At 47.4% G+C, this 21,919-nt stretch overlaps 3 non-coding genes across 3 annotated transcripts; all 3 read right to left on the bottom strand.

The window, feature by feature from the left end:
- Positions 1 to 1,184: 1,184 nt before the first annotated feature.
- trnah-gug (transfer RNA histidin (anticodon GUG)) lies at positions 1,185 to 1,256 on the bottom strand. The gene has a single exon. It is a non-coding gene; the product is annotated as a tRNA-His (tRNA).
- Positions 1,257 to 4,368: 3,112 nt separating this feature from the next.
- On the bottom strand, positions 4,369 to 4,440 carry trnah-gug (transfer RNA histidin (anticodon GUG)). Its single transcript has one exon. It is a non-coding gene; the product is annotated as a tRNA-His (tRNA).
- Positions 4,441 to 15,587: 11,147 nt separating this feature from the next.
- On the bottom strand, positions 15,588 to 15,659 carry trnah-gug (transfer RNA histidin (anticodon GUG)). The gene has a single exon. It is a non-coding gene; the product is annotated as a tRNA-His (tRNA).
- Positions 15,660 to 21,919: the final 6,260 nt, after the last annotated feature.

Genomic DNA, 21,919 nt, shown 5'->3' with positions numbered 1-21,919 from the left:
GATGAGTCAGAATACAGGCTGGAGATAGAGAACCTAGTGGGGTGGTGTAGCGACAACAATCTCTCCCTCGATGCCAGCAACACTAAACAGCTGGTCATTGACTTCAGGAAGCAAAGTACTGTACACACCCCTGTGAGCATCAACGGGGCCGAGGTGGAGATGTTTACCAATTTGAAATTCCTTGAGGTGCACAGCTCCAAAAATCTGTCCTGGTCCACCCACGTCGACGCAACCGCCACGAAAGCACAACAGCACCTATACTTGTTCAGGAAACTAAGGAAATTCGGCATGTCCACATTAACCCTTAGCAACTTTTACAGATGCACCATCGAAAGCATCCTATCGGGCTGCATCACAGCCTGGTACGGCAACTGCTCGGTCCAGGACGGCAAGAAACTTCAGAGCATCGTGAACACCCCCCAGTCCATCACAGGCACCTGCCTCCCAACCATTGACTCCATCTACACCTCCCACTGCCTGAGGAAAGCGGGCAGCATAATCAAAGATCCACCCCACCCGGCGTACTCACTCTTCCAACTTCTTCCATCGGGCAGGAGATACAGACGTCTGAGAACACGCACGAACAGACTCAAAAGCAGCTTCTTCCCCACTGTCACCAGACTCCAAAATGACCCTCTTATGGACTTACCTCATTAACACTACACCCTGTATGCTTCATCCGATGCCAGTGCGTATGTAGTTACATTGTATATGTTGCGTTGCCCTATTATGTATTTTCTTTTCTTCCCTTTTCTACCAATGGACTTCATGATCTATTGAGCTGCTCGCAGAAAAATACTTTTCAATGTACCTCGGTACACGTGACAATAAGCAAATCCAATCCAATCCAATTCATTTATATGGGGTGACTATCAAGATCAAGATTATTCTCCGTCTTACAGAAGATTCAGTGGGTATTTCGTTGCGACAGATGAACATTTTGGGGCGATGACCGAAGAAGCTGATGCAGCAAATTGAGAGAGACTGTTTTCACTTAAAAAAAGACTAGAACCGGAGGAGTATGCTTGATGATGACAGTTAAAATATAAAATCGGGAGCTGTTTGAATTCTGGAGCATCAAACAGAAGCAGAAGCATGCACTCAGCTGTGAACCCGTTTTAAAGAAAGCTTCACACAGAGAATTACTCATCCGTTCATTTAAGATAAACACGCCAACTGGTCACTGCCGTGACTCGGATTCGAACCGAGGTTGCTGCGGCCACAACGCAGAGTACTAACCACTATACGATCACGGCGCTACACGTTACCGCTGAGGCAAGCTATAACTGTCGATGCACTAGGTCGCAAATGTTTGGAACCTATCATGGCCCACACTGTATGACTCTCGAGTTACAACTTTCGTAGATACACAGTTTTGATGCCTGAAACTTGGTTCCATAATAATTTTCCTGCAAAAAGGATATATACACTTTAACCCAGGCTCTATAAAAATAACTATGCAACCGCTATAATATATAATACATAGCAAATTCGATATTCGTCTCAAACATATGGTATTTGGACGTTCTCCCTGTGTCTGCATCAGTTTTCTGTGTGTGCCTGCTCGAGGTCCCTCCCACAGTCCAAAAATGTGAAGGTTCGGTAGATTGGCCATGCTGAAGTGTGCCAGATTGTCCATAGATTAAGTTTCGCAGGATTGGCCATGATCAACATGCCGGGTTCCGGGTATTCTACCGAGCAACTTGGTCACGTCGTCCGCTGCTGATTTCTTGAATCCTTTTCACCCTGTATCCCTTTCCTCTCATTCCTGAATATTGTCAGTGCTAACAAGCTCTCTCTCTATTTCCCCGGCTGAATTATCCGACCACGTATCAGTTGCACTTTGGAGCGCCTCTAATTCACCATCTCACTCTCTTCGATCCACAGAGAAAATTCTAGGCCCCATTCGTCCCACTGTTGCTATTGGGGTGAATGTCTCTCTTTGGTCATTCAAATGAATATTGATTCACTTTAGATGTGAACTGACTGTTTGAAATCAGAATGAAAGAATGTGGCGTGTTTAATATTGGAACCGGAGGAAAGAAATCAAATAAATGTGGCATGAAATGTAAAAAGCACCAAGGTGGGTGGATTTGATCCCACAGACGGACGATGTATAAAAAGCACTTCATCCGGGGGTGGGATAATATCTCGTCGCTGGGTGGAATCGAACCACCTGATTTTCGGTTAACAGCCGAACGTGCTAACCGATAGCGCCACAGAAAAGACAAATGCTGTTCCTGCATGAATAAACAACTCAAATCATGATGGAAACAGTCTCATCTTGTCCTCTTCGTAACAGCAAATTCTTGCTGATGCACCAATCTGGAACAAAAGCACAAAAGGCTGGTTAATCTCAGCAGGTATGACAGCATCTGTGGAGAGAGAACGGAGGCTGTGTTTCAAGCGAGGGTGACTTTGTGTCAAATAAGGCGCCTCCAGGTTCTACATTCGAGCCATTGTTGTATTTTCTGCCTCAAGATATTCGCAATGAAACTAAAATGAAACTGTCTTTTCTGATGTGCAGTAAGGACAGTTTTCTTAGTTTCTAAATATCTGTTAATTTCTCGAATCATTCTAAACAAGGGAAATGTGTCTTGACTGTCGCTGATCAGTCGCCAGTGGCCTTCGTTCTCCCCGGATTCTGATTGTCGAAGTGTTACCCGACATTCACGAAACTGGTACTTGATTTTCGTGTGTCGCTTCATTTCCGTTTTCTCCACTGCCAACTGGCTCTATTTCCAGAAAATTGGCCCACTCATCCTCATTGCATCATGACCAGATGTCAGGTATACACTCATCCCTAGAGCATCTCGAAAGCAAGGACTCCTACATCAGACTCCTGTCTATTGACTACAGCTCCGCCTTCAACACCACAATCCCAGCTACGCTCATATCAAAGCGCCAAAACCTAGGACTTAGCTTTCCACCCTGCAACTGGATCCTCGATTTTCTGACCAACAGACCACAATCAGTAAGAATGAACAACAACATCTCCTCCACAGTTGTTCTCAACACCGTTGCCCCTCATGGCTGCAGACTTATCCTCCTACTCTACTCGCAGTACGCAGACGACTGCGTGGCGAAACTGGGTTCCAACTCTATCTACAAGTTTGCTGACGATACGACAATAGTGGGCATGGTCTCGAATAACGACGAGTTAGAATACAGGCGGGAGATAGAGAACCTAGTGGAGTGGTGTAGCGACAACAATCTGTCCCTCAATGCCAGCAACACTAAACAGCTGTTCATTGACTTCAGGAAGCAAAGTACTGTACACACCCCTGTGAGCATCAACGGGGCCGAGCTGGAGATGGTAACCAATTTGAAATTCCTTGAGGTGCACAGCTCCAAAGATCTGTCCTGGTCCACCCACGTCGACGCTACCACCACGAAAGCACAACAGCACCTATACTTGTTCAGGAAACTAAGGAAATTCGGCATGTCCACATTAACCTTAGCAGCTTTTACAGATGCACCATAGAAAGCATCCTATCGGGCTGCATCACAGCCTGGTACGGCAACTGCTCGGTCCAGGACGGCAAGAAACTTCAGAGCGTCGTGAACACCGCCCAGTCCATCACAGGAACCTGCCTCCCAACCATTGACTCCATCTACACCTCCCGCTGCCTGAGGAAAGCGGGCAGCATAATAAAGATCCACCCCACCCGGCGTACTCACTCTTCCAACTTCTTCCATCGGGCAGGGGATACAGACGTCTGAGAACAGGCACGAACAGACTCAAAAGCAGCTTCTTCCCCACTGTCACCAGACTCCTAAATGACCCTCTTATGGACTTACCTCATTAACACTGCACCCTGTATGCTTCATCCGATGCCAGTGCGTATATAGTTACATTGTATATGTTGCATTGCCCTATTAAATATTTTCTTTTCTTCCCTTTTCTACCAATGGACTTCATGATCTATTGAGCTGCTCGCAGAAAAAAAATACTTTTCAATGTACCTCGGTACACGTGACAATAAGCAAATCCAATTCAATCCAATCCAATTCATTTATATGGGGAGACTATCAAGATCAAGATTATTCTCCGCCTCACAGAAGATTCAGTGGGTATTTGGTTGCGACACATGAACATATTGGGGCGATTATCGAAGAAGCTGATGCAGCAAATTGAGAGAGACTGTTTTCACTTCCAAAAAGACTAGAACCGGAGGAGTATGCTTGATGATGATAGTTAAAATATAAAATCGGGAGCTGAGGACATTCTCGCATTCACAACTGTTTGAATTCTGGAGCATCAAACCGAAGCAGAAGCATGCACTCAGCTGTGAACCCGTTTTAAAGAGTGCTTCACACAGAGAATTACTCATCCGTTCATTTAAGAAAAACAGGTCAACTGGTCACTGCCATGACTCGGATTTGAACCGAGGTTGCTGCGGCCACAACGCAGAGTACTAACCACTATACGATCACGGCGCCACACTTTACCGCTGAGGCAAGCTATGACTGGCGATGCGTTAGGTCGTCAACTGTTTGGAACCTATCATGGCCCACACTGTATGACTCTCGAGTTACAACTTTCGTAGATACACAGTTTTGATGCCTGAAACTTGGTTCCATAATAATTTTCCTGCAACATGGATATATACACTTTAACCCAGGCTCTATAAAAATAACTATGCAACCGCTATAATATATAATACATAGCAAATTCGATATTCGTCTCAAACATATGGCATTTGGACGTTCTTCCGGTGTCTGCATCAGTTTTCTGTGTGTGCCTACTCGAGGTCCCTCCCACAGTCCAAAAATGTGAAGGTTCGGTAGATTGGCCATGCTGAAGTGTGCCAGATTGTCCATAGATTAAGTTTCGCAGGATTGGCCTTTATCAACATGCCGGGTTCCGGGTATTCTACCGAGAAACTTGGTCACGTCGTCCGCTGCTGATTTCTTGAATCCATTTCACCCTGTATCCCTTTCCTCTCATTCCTGAATATTGTCAGTGCTAACAAGCTCTCTCTCTATTTCCCCGGCTGAATTCTCCGACCACGTATCAGTTGCACTTTGGAGCGCCTCTAATTCACCATCTCACTCTCTTTGATCCACAGAGAAAATTCTAGGCCCCATTCGTCCCACTGTTGCTATTGGGGTGAATGTCTCTCTTTGGTAATTCAAATGAATATTGATTCACTTTAGATGTGAACTGACTGTTTGAAATCAGAATGAAAGAATGTGGCGTGTTTAATATTGGAACCGGAGGAACGAAATCAAATAAATGTGGCATGAAATGAAAAAAGCACCAAGGTGGGTGCATTTGATCCCACAGCGGGACGATGTACAAAAAGCACTTCATCCGGGGATGGGATAATATCTCGTCGCTGGGTGGAATCGAACCACATGATTTTCGGTTAACAGCCGAACGTGCTAACCGATAGCGCCACAGAAAAGGCAAATGCTGTTCCTGCATGAATAAACAACTCAAATCATGATAGAAACAGTCTCATCTTGTCCTCTTCGTAACAGCAAATACTTGCTGATGCACCAATCTGGAACAAAAGCACAAAAGGCTGGTTAATCTCAGCAGGTATGACAGCATCTGTGGAGAGAGAACGGAGGCTGTGTTTCAAGCGAGGGTGACTTTGTGTCACATAACGCGCCTCCAGGTTCTACATTCGAGCCACTGTTGTATTTTCTGCCTCAAGATATTCGCATTGAAACTAAAATGAAACTGTCTTTTCTGATGTGCAGTAAGGACAGTTTTCTTAGTTTCTAAATATCTGTTAATTTCTCGAATCATTCTAAACAAGGGAAATGTGTCTTGACTGTCGCTGATCAGTCGCCAGCGGCCTTCGTTCTCCCCGGACTCTGTTTATCGAAGTGTTACCCGACATTCACGAAACTGGTGCTTGATTTTCGTGTGTCGCTTCATTTCCGTTTTCTCCACTGCCAACTGGCTCTATTTCCAGCAAATTGGCCCACGCATCCTCATTGCATCATGACCAGATGTCAGGTATACACTCATACCGAGAGCATCTCGAAAGCAAGGACTCCTACATCAGACTCCTATCTATTGACTACAGCTCCGCCTTCAACACCACAATCCCAGCCACGCTCATATCAAAGCTCCAAAACCTAGGACTTGGCTTTCCACCCTGCAACTGGATCCTCGATTTTCTGACCAACAGACCACAATCAGTAAGAATGAACAACAACATCTCCTGCACAGTTGTTCTCAACACCGGTGCCCCTCATGGCTGCGTACCTATCCTCCTACTCTACTCGCTGTACGCAGACGACTGCGTGGCGAAACTGGGTTCCAACTCTATCGACAAGTTTGCTGACGATACGACAATAGTGGGCAGGATGTCGAATAACGACGAGTCAGAATACAGGCGGGAGATAGAGAACCTAGTGGAGTGGTGTAGCGACAACAATCTCTCCCTCAATGCCAGCAACACTAAACAGCTGTTCATTGACTTCAGGAAGCAAAGTACTGTACACACCCCTGTGAGCATCAACGGGGCCGAGGTGGAGATGGTCACCAAATTGAAATTCCTTGAGGTGCACAGCTCCAAAGATCTGTCCTGGTCCACCCACGTCGACGCTACCACCACGAAAGCACAACAGCACCTATACTTGTTCAGGAAACTAAGGAAATTCGGCATGTCCACATTAACCCTTAGCAACTTTTACAGATGCACCATAGAAAGCATCCTATCGGGCTGCATCACAGCCTGGTACGGCAACTGCTCGGTCCAGGACGGCAAGAAACTTCAGAGCGTCGTGAACACCGCCCAGTCCATCACAGGAACCTGCCTCCCAACCATTGACTCCATCTACACCTCCCGCTGCCTGAGGAAAGCGGGCAGCATAATCAAAGATCCACCCCACCCGGCGTACTCACTCTTCCAACTTCTTCCATCGGGCAGGAGATACAGACGTCTGAGAACACGCACGAACAGACACAAAAGCAGCTTCTTCCCCACTGTCACCAGACTCCTAAATGACCCTCTTATGGACTTACCTCATTAACACTGCACCCTGTATGCTTCATCCGATGCCAGTGCGTATGTAGTTACATTGTATATGTTGCATTGCCCTATTAAATATTTTCTTTTCTTCCCTTTTCTACCAATGGACTTCATGACCTATTGAGCTGCTCGCAGAAAAATACTTTTCAATGTACCTCGGTACACGTGACAATAAGCAAATCCAATCCAATCCAATCCAATTCATTTATATGGGGAGACTATCAAGATCAAGATTATTCTCCGCCTTACAGAAGATTCAGTGGGTATTTGGTTGCGACACATGAACATTTTGGGGCGATGACCGAAGAAGCTGATGCCGCCTATTGAGAGAGACTGTTTTCACTTCCAAAAAGACTAGAACCGGAGATGTATGCTTGATGATGATAGTTAAAATATAAAATCGGGAGCTGAGGACATTCTCGCTTTCACAACTGTTTGAATTCTGGAGCATCAAACAGAAGCAAAAGCATGCACTCAGCCGTGAACCCGTTTTAAAGAGTGCTTCACACAGAGAATTTCTCATCCGTTCATTTAAGAAAAACACGTCAATTGATCACTGCCGTGACTGGAACTCGAACCGAGGTTGCTGCGGCCACAACGCAGAGTGTTAACTCCTAGACGATCACGGCGCTACACGTTACCGCCGAGGCAAGCTATAACTGTCGATGCCCTCGGTCGTCAACTGTTTGGAACCTATCATGGCCCACACTGTACGACTCTCGAGTTACAACTTTCGTAGATACACAGTTTTGATGCCTGAAACTTGGTTCCATAATAATTTTCTTGCAACAAGGATATATACACTTTAACCCAGGCTCTATAAAAATAACTATGCAACTGCTATAATATATAATACATAGCAAATTCGATATTCGTCCCAAACATATGGAATTTGGACGTTCTCCCGGTGTCTGCATGAGTTTTCTGTGTGTGCCTGATCGAGGTCCTTCCCACAGTCCAAAAATGAGAAGGTTCGGTAGATTGGCCATGCTGAAGTGTGCCAGATTGTCCATAGATTACGTTTCGCTGGATTGGCCATGATCAACATGCCGGGTTCCGGTTATTCTACCGAGAAACTTGGTCTCGTCGTCCGCTGCTGACTTTTTGAATCCATTTCACCCCGTATTCCTTTTCTCTCATTCCTGATTATTGTCAGTGCTAACAAGCTCTGTCTCTATTTCCCCGGCTGAATTCTCCGCCCACGTATCAGTTGCACTTTGGAGCGCCTCTAATTCACCATCTCACTCTCTTAGATCCACAGAGAAAAATCTAGGCCCCTTTCGTCCCACTGCTGCTGTTGGGGTGAATGTCTCTCTCCGGTAATTCAAATGAATAATGATTCACTTTAGATGTGAACTGACTGTTTGAAATCAGAATGACAGAATTTGGCGGGTTTAATATTGGAACAGGAGGAAAGAAATCAAATAAATGTGGTATGAAATGTAAAAAGCACCCAGGTGGGTGGATTTGATCCCACAGAGGGACGAAGTACAAAAAACACTTCATCCGGGGGTGGGACAACATCTCGTTTCTGCGTGGAATCGAACCACCAATTATTCGGCTAACAGCCGAAAGTGTTAACCGACAGCTGCCACAGAAACGGAAAACGCTGTTGCTGCATGAATAAACAACTCAAATCATGATGGAAACAGTCTCATCTTGTCCTCTTCGTAACAGCAAATTCTTGCTGATGCACCAATCTGGAACAAAAGCGCAAAAGGCTGGTCAATCTCAGCAGGTATGACAGCATCTGTGGAGAGAGAACGGAGGCTGTGTTTCAAGCGAGGGTGACTTTGTGTCACATAACGCGCCTCCAGGTTCTACATTCGAGCCATTTTGGTATTTTTTGCCTCAAAATATTTGCAATGAAACTAAAATGAAACTGTCTTTTCTTATGTGCAGTAAGGACAGTTTTCTTAGTTTCTAAATATATGTTAATTTCTCGAATCATTCTAAACAAGGGAAATGTGTCTTGACTGTCGCTGATCAGTCGCCAGCGGCCTTCGTTCTCCCCGGATTCTGTTTGTCGAAATGTTACCCGACATTCACGAAACTGGTGCTTGATTTTCGTGTGTCGCTTCATTTCCGTTTTCTCCACTGCCAATTGGCTCTATTTCCAGAAAATTGGCCCACTCATCCTCATTGCATCATGACCAGATGTCAGGTATACACTCATCCCTAGAGCATCTCGAAAGCAAGGACTCCAACATCAGACTCCGATCTATTGACTACAGCTCCGCCTTCAACACCACAATCCCAGCCACGCTCACAGCAAAGCTCCAAAACCTAGGACTTGGCTTTCCACCCTGCAACTGGATCCTCGATTTGCTGACCAACAGACCACAATCAGTAAGAATGAACAACAACATCTTCTCGGGACTTCTGGTTGCGGCGATGCCCAGCTAAGCCTCACGTTTCGGCGGCTCCAGCTCAAACGGACCTTCGGGCTCTTTTAAGAGCCCCAACGGGGAATTTTTTCAGGACGAAACCCGGTGTGGGGTGAGTTAACAGGGAGTCCCCCCCCCCCCCAACGAAAGAGAAGAATATCGGCGGAGGTGGCTACATCGCGAAGAATCCTCGAGGATAGGGACAGGAGGAAAAAAGAAGCAAGATGGCGGCGGAGAAAGCCCAGGTGACATGGGGGCCCGATCAAGACGAATTCTTAAGAAGGTATGTGGAGCTACTTAAGAAGGAGGTGCTGACCCCGATGCTTCAGTCAATTGAGGCGCTTAAGGAGGCACAAAGGACCCAGGAGACGGAGCTCCGCGTGGTGGAGCAGAAGGTGACGGATAATGAAGACGAGATCCTGGGCCTGGCGGTCAAAACACAGACGCACGAGGCGCTCCACAAAAAGTGCATTGAAAGGATTGAGGCCCTAGAAAACAGAGCACAAAGGAAGAACCTTCGGATCCTGGGTCTCCCCGAGGGAGTGGAAGGAGCGGACTGCGGGGCTTACGTGAGCACGATGCTAAGCTCGCTGATGGGAGCTGAGGCCCCTTCGGGCCCCTTGGATGTGGATGGGGCTCATCGGGTCCCTGCGAGGAGACCAAAGGCGGGAGAACCACCTAGGGCGACAATCGTGCGATTTCATCGCTTCAATGATAGAGAAGTGGTTCTGAGATTGGCCAAAAAGGTACGGAGTAGTAGATGGGAGAATGCGGTGGTACGGGTGTACAAGGATTGGACTGCGGAGGTGGCGAGAAGGAGGGTGATTTTTAATCGAGCCAAGGAGGTGCTACACAAGAAGAAGGTGAAGTTCGGGATGCTGCAGCCGGCGCGACTATGGGTCACGTACCAGGAGAGACATCACTACTTCGAAACGGCGGAAGAAGCATGGACCTTTATTAAAGACGAGAAACTGGATTGGAACTGAGGGACTGATCTTAGAGGGGAAATGACACTGTCGATGTATTTTGGGATGTAAATTGGGAAAGGGAGGACACTAAGAAATGTGGGCGCCGGTGTGGGGAAAGAAGAGACCTAGGCAGGGGATGAGGAATGGGAGAGGGGCGGTAGAGGGAGCTGCGTCACAAGGGGCGGGACAACTACAGAGAATATGGGGCCTACTGTCCTTGTTCCCGCGCCAGAAAGGTGATGGCGGGAAGATAGGCACAAGGTAGATGGGATTTCCCCACACAGGGGGGGTCAAAGAGTGAGTGGGAGAAGCCAGGGTCAGTTGAAGTCAGCTGACTTTCGGAAGTAATATGGGGGGAGCAATCACGCTAGATGAGGATCTAGCGGGGGGGGAGGGGGGAAGGATAACTGGGTTGCTGCTGCAGAAATCAAAGAGGAACTGGTTAAAGAAAGGGTGATCGGGGCTGGAATGCGCCACCTGGGGAACGGGTGGGAGCGCGGAATCGGGACGTGGGACTGGCATAGATAGGGTGATGGCTAGTCGACACAGGAAGGGGGCAGATATGTGATGGTGAGTGGCAGACTGGAGGGAACGGAGGTCGTGTTGGTTAACGTATATGCCCCGAATTGGGATGATGCGGGATTCATGAAGCGGATGCTGGGATGTATCCCGGACCTGGAGGTAGGAAACTTGATAATGGGGGGAGACTTCAGCACCGTGCTGGACCCAGGGTTAGATAGATCTAGATCTAAGACCGGAAGAAGGCCGGCAGCGGCCAAGGTGCTTAAGGGGTTTATGGACCAAATGGGGGGGAGTGGATCCATGGCGATTTGTTAGACCGAAGGCCAGAGAGTTCTCCTTCTTCTCCCATGTTCACAAGGTGTACTCCCGGATAGATTTTTTTGTTTTGTGAAGGTCGTTGATCTCGAGGGTGGAATAAATTGAGTATTCAGCCATAGCTATCTCAGATCATGCCCCACATTGGGTGGACCTAGAACTAGGAGAGGAGAGGGAGCAGCGTGCACTCTGGCGATTAGATGTGGGATTGTTGGCGGATGAGGGAGGGTGCGGGGATGTATCGAGAGATACCTGGAGGCCAATGACGACGGGGAGGTCCGAGTGGGAGTGGTATGGGAAGCACTAAAGGCGGTGGTCAGAGGAGAGCTGATCTCCATCAGGGCCCATAAAGGGAAAACAGAGGCCAAGGAAAGGGAAAGATTACTGGGGGAGATTTTAAGGGTGGATAAAGAATATGCAGAGGCCCCGGAGGAGGGACTATACAGGGAGCGACGACGACTCCAGACGGAGTTCGACCTGCTGACCACTAGGAGGGCGGAGGTGCAGTGGAGGAAGGCACAGGGGATGAGATATGAATATGGGGAAAAGGCTAGTCGCCTGTTGGCCCATCAGCTGTGAAAGAGGACAGCGGCGAGGGAGATAGGGGGAATTAGAGACGAAAAGGGAGCTACGGTGCGGAGAGCAGGGAAGATAAACGAGGTGTTTAAGACTTTTTACGAAAGACTTTATAGGTCCCAACCGCCGGAGGGAAAAGAAGAGCCGTGGCAGCTTTTGGACAAATTAAGGTTCCATGGGTGGAGGAGCAGGAGGTGGAAGGCCTGGGGGCACCAATTGGGGTGGTCGAGGTTACCAAGGGGATGGGGAACATGCAGGCAGGGAAGGCCCCGGGACCAGATGAGTTCCCGGTGGAATTTTATAGAAAATATGTGGACATGCTGGCCCCGCTGTTGGTGGGGACTTTTAACGAGGCCAGGGAAGGGGGAACTCTACCCCCGACAATGTCGGAGGCGATGATATCGCTAATTTTGAAGCGGGATAACGATCCGCTGCAGTGCGGGTCCTATAGGCCTATTTCACTACTAAATGTGGACGCCAAATTGCTAGCAAAGGTGCTGGCAGCGAGGATAGAGGACTGTGTCCCGGGGGTGGTGCACGAAGACCAGACAGGATTCGTAAAGGGGAGACAACTAAATGTCAACGTGCGATGGCTATTAGGGGTGATAATGATGCCCCCAGCAGAGGGGGAGGCAGAGATAGTGGCGACAATGGATGCAGAGAAGGCATTTGATAGGGTGGAGTGGGAGTATCTATAGGAGGTGCTGAGGAGTTTCGGGTTCGGGGACAGGTTTGTTAGCTGGGTCAAACTCCTCTATGGGGCCCCAACGGCAAGTCTGGTCATGGGTCGGCAAAGATCGGAGTATTTCCGACTATACAGGGGAACAAGACAGGGATGCCCGCTATCTCCATTACTGTTCGTGTTGGCAATTGAACCACTGGCCATGGCGCTGAGAGACTCCAGAAAATGGAGAGGGGTGATTAGAGGGGGAGAAGAACACCGAGTGTCATTCTACGCGGATGACCTACTGCTGTATGTGACGGACCCAGTGGGGGGGGATGACAGAGGTCATGCAGACATTGAGGGAGTTAGAAGATTTCTCGGGATATAGGCTTAACATGGGAAAGAGTGAACTTTTTGTGATACACCCTGGGGACCAGAGTAGAGGGATAGATGGCCTGCCTTTAAGGAGAGTGGAAAGAAACTTTCGATACCTGGGGATTCAGATAGCCAGGAGCTGGGGAACATTGCACAGACTTAATCTGACACGACTGGTGGAACAAATGGAAGAGGACTGCAAGAGGTGGGACATGCAGCCACTGTCACTGGCGGGCAGAGTGCAGGCAATTAAGATGATGGTCCTCCCGAGGTTCCTATTTGTATTCCAATGTCTCCCTATACTGATCACTAAGGCCTTCTTTAAAAGAAAAGACAGGAGCATCGCGAGCTTCGTGTGGGCAGGGAAAGTTCCGAGGGTAAGGAGGGGGTTCTTACAACGTAGTAGAGTCAGAGGGGGACTGGCGCTGCCGAATTTGGGCGACTACTACTGGGCCGCCAATGTGGCGATGATCCGTAAATGGATGATAGAAGGAGAGGGAGTGGCGTGGAAAAGATTAGAGAGGAAGTCCTGTAAAGGGACGAGTCTAGAGGCGCTGGTGACGGCGCCACTACCGTTCTCACCAAAATAATTTACCACAAACACAGTGGTGGCGGCAACATTAAATATTTGAGGACAATGGAGGCGACAGAGAGGTGTGCTGGGAGCCTTGGTGGGGTCCCCAATTAGGAACAACCATAGGTTTGCCCCAGGGAGAATGGATGGAGGATTCAAGAGCTGGCACCAGTTGGGAATTAGGAGGGTGGGAGATTTATTTATAGACGGGACGTTTGCGAGCTTGGGTGCGTTGGTGGAAAAGTATAAGTTGCCCCGGGGAAACTTCTTTAGGTATATGCAGGTGAGGGCGTTCACAAGACAACAGGTGAGGGAATTTCCATTGCTCCCGACACAGGGGATCCAGGATAGAATGCTCTCGGGGGTGTGGGTCGGGGAGGGCAAGGTGTCAGAGATATACCGAGAGATGAGAGAAGAGGGGGAGGAGCCGGTGGGCGAACTGAAAGGAAAATGGGAAGAAGAGCTCGGGGAGGAGATAGAGGAGGGTCTGTGGGCTGATGCCCTAAGCAGGGTAAATTCCTCTTCCTCGTGTGCCAGGCTTAGCCTGATTCAATTTAAGGTGCTGCATAGAGCACACATAACGGGAGCAAGGTTGAGCAGGTTCTTCGGAGTGGAGGACAAGTGTGGGAGGTGCGGCGGAAGCCCGGCAAACCACACGCATATGTTTTGGTTGTGTCCGGCACTGGAGGGGTATTGGAGGGGAGTGACGGGAGTGATCTTGAAGGTGGTGAAGGTCCGGGTCAAACCAGCCTGGGGGTTAGCTTTATTTGGAGTTGCAGATGAGCTGGGAGTGCAGGAGGCGAAAGAGGCCGATGTCGTGGCCTTTGCGTCCCTAGTAGCCCGGCGTAGGATTTTACTCATGTGGAAGGAAGCGAGACTGGAGGCCTGAATAAACGATATGGCGGGGTTCATAAAACTGGAGCAGATTAAGTTTGCGCTGAGAGGATGGGCTCAAGGGTTCACCAGACGGTGGCAACCGTTCCTCGACTACCTAGCGGAATGTTAGAGGGAAGATAGATGACCAGCAGCAGCAACCCAGGGGGGAGGGGGGGAAGGGAGGGGGGGGGGGGGAAGTTTCATTTTATGTTATTTGGTTAGTTTACCATGTTAGTTAGTTACTCCTTATTAGATTGTAGTTATCATGTTACTTGTACTGTTAACTTTTCTTTTTGTTTGATGTGTAAGGGGAAAAAATTGTGAATGAAAAATTTCAATAAAATATATATTTTTTAAAAACATCTTCTCCACAGTTGTTCTCAAAACCAGTGCCCCGCAAGGAAATTCGGCATGTCCACATTAACCCTTAGCATCTTTTACAGATGCACCATAGAAAGCAACCTATCAGGCTGCATCACAGATGGTACGGCAACTGCTAGGTCCAGGACGGCAAGAAAGTTCAGAGCGTCGTGAACACTGCCCAGTCTATCACAGGAACCTGCCTCCCAACCACTGACTCCATCATCACCTCCCGCTGCCTGAGGAAAGCGGGCAGCATAATCAAAGATCCATCCCACTCGGCGTACTCACTCTTCCAACTTCTTCCATCCGGCAGGAGATACAGACGTATGTGAACACGCACGAACAGACTCAAAAGCAGCTTCTTCCCCACTGTCACCCGACTCTTAAATGACTCTCTTATGGACTTACCTCATTAACACTACACCCTGTATGCCTCATCCGATGCCAGTGCGTATGTAGTTACATTGTATATGTTGCATTGCCCTATTATGTATTTTCTTTTCTTCCCTTTCCTTCCAATGGACTTAATGATCTATTGAGCTGCTCGCTGAAAAATACTTTTCACTGTGCCTCGGTACACGTGACAATAAGCAAATCCAATCCAATTCATTCCAATTCATTTATATGGGGAGACTGTCAAGATCAAGATTATTCTCCGCCTTACAGAAGATTCAGTGGGTATTTGGTTGCGACACATGAACATTTTGGGGCAATGACCGAAGAAGCTGATGCAGCAAATTGAGAGAGACTGTTTTCACTTCCAAAAAGACTAGAACCGGAGGAGTATGCTTGATGATGACAGTTAAAATATAAAATCGGGAGCTGAGGAGATTCTCGCATTCACAACTGTTTGAATCCAGGAGCATCAAACAGAAGCAGAAACATGCACTCAGCTGTGAACCCGTTTTAAAGAGTGCTTCACACTGAGAATTACTCATCCGTTAATTTGGGAAAAACACGTCAACTGATCACTGCCGTGACTCGGATTCGAACCGAGGTTGCTGCGGCCACAACGCAGAGTACTAACCACTATACGATCACGGCGCCACACGTTACCGCTGAGAAAAGATATAACTGTCGATGCACTAGGTCGTCAACTGTTTGGAACCTATCATGGCCCACACTGTATGACTCTCGAGTTACAACTTTCGTAGATGCACAGTTTTGATGCCTGAAACTTGGTTCCATAATACTTTTCCTGCAACAAGGATATATACACTTTAACCCAGGCTCTATAAAAATAACTATGCAAACTCTATAATATATAATACATAGCAAATTCGATATTCGTCCCAAACATATGGTATTTGGACGTTCTCCCGGTGTCTGCATCAGTTTTCTGTGTGTGCCTGCTCGAGGTCCCTCCCACAGTCCAAAAATGTGAAGGTTCGGTAGATTGGCCATGCTGAAGTGTGCCAGATTGTCCATAGATTACGTTTCGCTGGATTGGCCATGATCAACATGCCGGGTTCCGGGTATTCTACCGAGAAACGTGGTCACGTCGTCCGCTGCTGATTTTTTGAATCCATTTCACCCTGTATCCCTTTCCTCTCATTCCTGAATATTTTCAGTGCTAACAAGCTCTCTCTCTATTTCTCCGGCTGAATTCTCCACCCACGTATCAGTTGCACTTTGGAGCGCCTCTAATTCACCATCTCACTCTCTTTGATCCACAGAGAAAATTCAAGGCCCCATTCGTCCCAGTGTTGCTATTGGGGTGAATGTTTCTCTCTGGTAATTCAAATGAATATTGATTCACTTTAGATGTGAAGTGATTGTTTGAAATCAGAATGAAAGAATGTGGCGTGTTTAATATTGGAACCGGAGGAAAGAAATCAAATAAATGTGGCATGAAATGTAAAAAGCACCAAGGTGGGTGGATTTGATCCCACAGAGGGACGAAGTACAAAAAACACTTCATCCGGGGGTGGAATAATATCTCGTCGCTGGGTGGAATCGAACCACCTAAATTTCGGTTAACAGCCGAACGTGCTAACCGATAGCGCCACAGAGACGACAAATGCTGTTCCGGCGTGAATAGACAACTCAAATCATGATGGAAACAGTCTCATCTTGTCCTCTTCGTAACAGCAAATTCTTGCTGAATCACCAATCTGGAACAAAAGCACAAAAGGCTCGTTAATCTCAGTAGGTCTGACAGCATCTGTGGAGAGAGAACGGAGGCTGTGTTTCAAGCGAGGGTGACTTTGTGTCACATAACGCGCCTCCAGGTTTTACATTCGAGCCATTGTTGTATTTTCTGCCTCAAGATATTCGCAATGAAACTAAAATTAAGCTGTCTTTTCTGATGTGCAGTAAGGACGGTTTGCTTAGTTTCTAAATATCTGTTACTTTCTCGAATCATTCTAAACAAGGGAAATGTGTCTTGACTGTCGCTGATCAGTCGCCAGCGGCCTTCGTTCTCCCCGGATTCTGTTTGTCGAAGTGTTACCCGACATTCACGAAACTGGTGCTTGATTTTCGTGTTTCGCTTCATTTCCGTTTTCTCCACTGCCAACTGGCTCTATTTCCAGAAAATTGGCCCACAAATCCTCATTGCATCATGACCAGATGTCAGGTATACACTCATCCCTAGAGCATCTCGAAAGCAAGGACTCCTACATCAGACTCCTATCTATTGACTACAGCTCCGCCTTCAACACCTCAATCCCAGCGACGCTCATATAAAAGCTCCAAAACCTAGGACTTGGCTTTCCACCCTGCAACTGGATCCTCGATTTTCTGACCAACAGACCACAATCAGTAAGAATGAACAACAACATCTCCTCCACAGTTGTTCTCAACACTGGTGCCCCTCAAGGCTGCGTACCTATCCTCCTAATCTACTCGCTGTACGCAGACGACTGCGTGGCGAAACTGGGTTCCAACTCTATCTACAAGTTTGCTGACGATACGACCATAGTGGGCAGGATCTCGAATAACGACGAGTCAGAATACAGGCGGGAGATAGAGAACCTAGTGGAGTGGTGTAGCGACAACAATCTCTCCCTCAATGCCAGCAACAGTAAACAGCTGGTCATTGACTTCAGGAAGCAAAGTACTGTACACACCCCTGTGAGCATCAACGGGGCCGAGGTGGAGATGGTTACCAATTTGAAATTCCTTGAGGTGCACAGCTCCAAAGATCTGTCCTGGACCACCCACGTCGACGCGACCACCACAAAAGCACAACAGCAGCTATACTGGTTCAGGAAACAAAGGAAATTCGGCATGTCCACATTAACACTTGCAACCTTTACAGATGCACCATAGAAAGCATCCTATCGGGCAGCATCACAGCCTGGTGCGGCAACTGCTCGGTCCAGGTCGGCAAGAAACTTCAGAGAGTCGTGAACACCGCCCAGTCCATCACAGGAACCTGCCTCCCAACCATTGACTCCATCTACACCTCCCGCTGCCTGAGGAAAGCGGGCAGCATAATCAAAGATCCACCCCACCCGGCGTACACACTCTTCCAACTTCTTCCATCGGGCAGGAGATACAGACGTCTGAGAACACGCACGAACAGACTCAAAAGCAGCTTCTTCCCCACTGTCACCAGACTCCTAAATGACCCTCTTATGGACTTACCTCATCAACACTACACCCTGTATGCTTCATCCGATGCCAGTGCGTATGTGGTTCCATTGTATATGTTGCATTGCCCTATTATGTATTTTCTTTTCTTCCCTTTTCTACCAATGGACTTCAAGATCTATTGAGCTGCTCGCAGAAAAATACTTTCCAATGTACCTCGGTACACGTGACAATAAGCAAATCCAATCCAATTCATTTATATGGGGAGACTATCAAGATCAAGATTATTCTCCGCCTTACAGAAGATTCAGTGGGTATTTGGTGGCGACACATGAACATTTTGGGGCGATGACAGAAGCAGCTGATGCAGCAAATTGAGAGAGACTGTTTTCACTTCCAAAAAGACGAGAACCGGAGGAGTATGCTTGATGATGATAGTTAAAATTAAAAAATCGGGAGCTGAGGACATTCTCGCATTCACAACTGTTTGAATTCTGGAGCATCAAACAGAAGCAGAAGCATGCACTTAGCTGTGAACCCGTTTTAAAGAGTGCTTCACACAGAGAATTACTCATCCGTTCATTTAAGAAATACACGTCAACTGATCGCTGCCGTGACTCGGATTCGAAACGAGGTTGCTGCGGCCACAACGCAAAGTACTAACCACTATACGATCACGGCGCCACACGCTACCGCTGAGGCAACTTATAACTGCCGATGCCCTCGGTCGCAAATGTTTGGAACCTATCATGGCCCACACGGTATGACTCTCGAGTTACAACTTTCGTAGATACACAGTTTTGATGCCTGAAACTTGGTTCCATAATAATTTTCCTGCAACAAGGATATATACACTTTAACCCAGGCTCTATAAAAATAACTATGCAACCGCTATAATATATAATACATAGCAAATTCGATATTCGTCTCAAACATATGGTATTTGGACGTTCTCCCGGTGTCTGAATCAGTTTTCTGTGTGTGCCTGCTCGAGGTCCCTCCCACAGTCCAAAAATGTGAAGGTTCGGTAGATTGGCCATGCTGAAGTGTGCCAGATTCTCCATAGATTAAGTTTCGCAGGATTGGCCATGTTCGACATGCCGGCTTCCGGGTATTCTACCGAGAAACTTGGTCACGTCGTCCGCTGCTGATTTCTTGAATCCATTTCACCCTGTATCCCTTTCCTCTCATTCCTGAATATTGTCAGTGCTAACAAGCTCTCTCTCTATTTCCCCGGCTGAATTATCCGACCACGTATCAGTTGCACTTTGGAGCGCCTCTAATTCACCATCTCACTCTCTGCGATCCACAGAGAAAATTCTAGGCCCCATTCGTCCCACTGTTGCTATTGGGGTGAATGTCTCTCTTTGGTGATTCAAATGAATATTGATTCACTTTAGATGTGAACTGACTGTTTGAAATCAGAATGAAAGAATGTGTCGTGTTTAATATTGGAACTGGAGGAAAGAAATCAAATAAATGTGGCATGAAATGTAAAAAGCACCAAGGTGGGTGGATTTGATCCCACAGAGGGACGAAGTACAAAAAACACTTCATCCGGGGGTGGGATAATATCTCGTCGCTGGGTGGGACCGAGCCACCTAATTTTCGGTTAACAGCCGAACTCGCTAACCGATAGCGCCACAGAGACGACAAATGCTGCTCCTGTATGAATAAACAACTCAAATCATGATGGAAACAGTCTCATCTTGTCGTCTTCGTATCAGCAAATTCTTGCTGATGCACCAATCTGCAACAAAAGCACAAAAGGCTGGTTAATCTCAGCAGGTATGACAGCATCTGTGGAGAGAGAACGGAGGCTGTGTTTCAAGCGAGGGTGACTTTGTGTCACATAAGGCGCCTCCAGGTTCTACATTCGAGACATTGTTGTATTTTCTGCCTCAAGATATTCGCAATGAAACTAAAATGAAACTGTCTTTTCTGATGTGCAGAAAGGACAGTTTTCTTAGTTTCTAAATATATGTTAATTTCTCGAATCATTCTAAACAAGTGAAATGTGTCTTGACTGTCGCTGATCAGTCGCCAGCGGCCTTCGTTCTCCCCGAATTCTGTTTGTCGAAGTGTTACCCGACATTTCCGAAACTGGTGCTTGATTTTCGTGTGTCGCTTCATTTCCGTTTTTTCCACTGCCAACTGGCTCTATTTCCAGAAGATAGGCCCACTCATCCTCATTGCATCATGACCAGACGTCAGGTATACACTCATCCCTACAGCATCTCGAAAGCAAGGACTCCCAGATCAGAATCCTATCTATTGACTACAGCTCCGCCTTCAACACCACAATCCCAGCCACGCTCATATCAAAGCTCCAAAACCTAGGACTTGGCTTCCCACCCTGCAACTGGATCCTCGATTTTCTGACCAACAGACCACAATCAGTAAGAATGAACAACAACATCTCCTCCACAGTTGGTCTCAACACCGGTGCCCCTCAAGGCTGCGTACTTATCCTCCTACTCTACTCGCTGTACGCAGACGACTGCGTAGCGAAACTGGGTTCGAACTCTATCTACAGGTTTGCTGACGGTACGACCATAGTGGGCAGGATCTCGAATAACGACGAGTCAGAATACAGGCGGAAGATAGAGAACCTAGTGGAGTGGTGTAGCGACAACAATCTCTCCCTCAATGCCAGCAACACTAAACAACAGGTCATTGACTTCAGGAAGCAAAGTACTGTACACACCCATCGTGGAGATGGTTACCAATTAGAAATTCCTTGAGGTGCACAGCTCCAAAAATCTGTCCTGGTCCACCCACGTCGACGCTACCACCACGAAAGCACAACAGCACCTATACTTGTTCAGGAAACTAAGGAAATTCGGCATGTCCACATTAACCCTGCGCAACTCTTACAGATGCACCATAGAAAGCATCCTATCGGGCTGCATCACAGCCTGGCACGGCAACTGCTCGGTCCAGGACGGCAAGAAACTTCAGAGAATCGTGAACACCGCCCAGTCCATCACAGGAACCTGCCTCCCAACCATTGACTCCATCTACACCTCCCGCTGCCTGAGGAAAGCGGGCAGCACAATCAAAGATCCACCCCACCCGGCGTACTCACTCTTCCAACTTCTTCCATCGGGCAGGAGATACAGACGTCTGAGAACACGCACGAACAGACTCAAAAGCAGCTTCTTCCCCACTGTCACCAGACTCCTAAATGACCCTCTTATGGACTTACCTCATCAACACTACACCCTGTATGCTTCATCCAATGCCAGTGCGTATGTGGTTCCATTGTATATGTTGCATTGCCCTATTATGTATTTTCTTTTCTTCCCTTTTCTACCAATGGACTTCATGATCTATTGAGTTGCTCGCAGGAAAATACTTTTCAATGTACCTCGGTACACGTGACAATAAGCAAATCCAATCCGATCCAATTCATTTATATGGGGTGACTATCAAGATCAAGATTATTCTCCGCCTTACAGAAGATTCAGTGGGTATTTCGTTGCTACAGATGAACATTTTGGGGCGATGACCGAAGAAGCTGATGCAGCAAATTGAGAGAGACTGTTTTGACTTAAAAAAAGACTAGAACCGGAGGAGTATGCTTGATGATGATAGTTAAAATATAAAATCGGGAGCTGAGGAGATTCTCGCATTCACAACTGTTTGAATTCTGGAGCAGCAAACAGAAGCATAAGCATGCACTCAGCTGTGAACCCGTTTTAAAGAGTGCTTCACACAGAGAATTACTCATCCGTTCATTTAAGAAAAATACGTCAACTGATCAC

This window comes from Scyliorhinus torazame, chromosome 14, assembly GCF_047496885.1.
Source record: "Scyliorhinus torazame isolate Kashiwa2021f chromosome 14, sScyTor2.1, whole genome shotgun sequence".
Classification (NCBI taxonomy): domain Eukaryota; kingdom Metazoa; phylum Chordata; class Chondrichthyes; order Carcharhiniformes; family Scyliorhinidae; genus Scyliorhinus; species Scyliorhinus torazame.
Note: the sequence above shows the minus strand (reverse complement) of the source record. Positions and strands in the feature narration are given on the sequence as shown.